This window comes from Carassius auratus, chromosome 34 (genome assembly GCF_003368295.1).
Source record: "Carassius auratus strain Wakin chromosome 34, ASM336829v1, whole genome shotgun sequence".
NCBI lineage: Eukaryota > Metazoa > Chordata > Actinopteri > Cypriniformes > Cyprinidae > Carassius > Carassius auratus.
In genome coordinates, this window is record NC_039276.1 from 23,066,283 (window position 1) to 23,068,680 (window position 2,398).

Sequence of the window (2,398 nt, forward strand, 5' to 3'; positions counted from 1 at the left end):
CACTCTGTAGCTTTAATTGAATTGAATTGAATTGAACTGTAGCTTTAATCAATACTCTTAAAATTCAGTGAATTAAAGGTGAACTTGCAGATCCCTCATTAAAGCCCAAGATTCTAGACTACTTTCAAGTCAAACTAATTCAGAACGAATGGTTGACATTATTTCAAACTAATGAAAATATCCAAATAGTCCAAATGTGGTGTTTAATTACTCACTGAAACCTTGTAAAGAAATATTTGATTATCAATGCAGATTTTAATGGTGGCTAAAGTAAACACGTTTATAACAATCGTATGTGGGGTACACTGCTTTGATTTCCCTTGGCTAAAACCTCAAGCAAACTGACTATGGTATGTTTGGAATTCAAGATGATCTGGACTGGATTCAAAAAGACAGGCTAAACCAAAATGGACTTCAGTAACAATAATAATTTAAAAAAAAAAGGTAGTAATGAACTGGTGTAATAACTGTGATTCAGATGCATTGCCCTTCTGCAATACATAGACTGAATGAAGCAATTATGAAATAGGTGTCGGAAGAAAACAACAAAAGTGAATGCAACAGGTTCAGTGAACAAGTCAAATGAAAACACACTGAAGAACCATGACAGGATGTAGGATGAGATAGCAGTCTTAAACTGAGTAAAGAGCAACACTGCCCTCTGCTGTGAAGAACTAAAAACAACATCATTTTGTGTCAATCAGGATTCAGCCTCTTCTACAGAGTAGATATATATTGTGCTTCCTGCTGAAAATATAACTGGAACCCTAAAAATGTGCAGTTTTCAAAAAGAGCCAGGATGTAGAGTCAAAGGGTCAGATAAGTTTAACAGTACACTTGATTATGTGATGATTATATTATATGTAAAATAGCATAAAAAAATATTTAGATTATATAAATTACTAATGAATCATTAATCTGTTTTGTATCATATTTGGGCATTTTCTTAATTTGTGCTGATAACTGGGACTGGATCAAATCAAACATGGCCTCTCAGTAGTAGATCACTGGTTCTCAATCTTTTGACTCCAAGGCCCCACATTATCAAAAGACAAAGGCCTCACATGTAGGGAAACATATGTCTGGTACTTCTGCAGTAATGAGCAGAAAGGTAAGAAAAATATCAAAGTAGTCCATGTGACATCAGACATTTGACATTCAAAACACAACAGTTCAATGATATCCGGTTCGCAAACGAATCACTCGATGTAACCGGATCTTCTTGAACCAGTTCACCAAATCGAACTGAATCGTTTGAAATGGTTCGCGTCTCCAATAAGCATTAATCCACAAATTACTTAAACTGTTAACTTTTTTTAATGTGGCTGACACTTCCTCTGAGTTCAAACAAACCAATATCCCGGAGTAATTCATTTACTCAAACAGTACACTGACTGAACTGCTGTGAAGAGAGAACTGAAGATGAACACCGAGCCGAGCCAGATAACGAACAAAAGATTGACTCATTCTCGAGTCAAGAACCGGTTGCATCGATTTTCGGATCACCCGTAGTGATGGGAAGTTCAATTTCTGCAAACAGATTCTTCTGGACATTTCAATTCAACAAACCGGTTGAAGAAAACGGTTCACCGGTTCTTTTGGGCTCGATGTAATGACGTCATTGGCGATGATTGCTCTTCATTCAAGCCTTCGGTTTACCCGTGCTCATAGCATTGGCACAGAATCAGTTCAGAATCAATCACCAAAAGAACCAGTTCAGTTCAGACGCAACCAGTTAGGTTCGGAAGCTCTGTGTGTCAGTCTGCTTCACGCTGAATCACACAACACATGTGCAGTATCATCAGCTCCTCGGTTCTCGAATCGGACGCGTCCGACAGAAATGGTTCTTGACTCGAGAACGAGGTCTTGGGTTTGGAACAACAAGAGGGTGAGTTATTAATGACATAATTTTCATTTTTCGGTGAACTAACCCTTTAAAGTACCTTTTTATTATTTAAATAATTTCAAATATCAGTATTCAGCATTTTATGTTTAATATATCAAAATATTATTCATTTGTAAAAAATATGCCTTTGTAAAGTTAAATAAAAATATTCAGATTTAAGTGTGTAAAAGCGGATAGAACACAGATGAAAATATTGCTTCAAAATAAATTGTTACTACAAATATAAAGATTGAAATGTATCTTCAAGATTGTATTGTACATTATTGTATCTTCTGCCATAAAGATGGAGATTGATATTTTGTTAAAGAATAATTACTGTTATAAAAAAATAAACAATTTATGTTCTATTATATGTTTGAACAATTTTTTGTATGTTGTATATATATATATATATATATATATATATATATATATATATATATATATATACACACACACACACACACACACACACACACACACACACACAGACACACACACACACACACACCT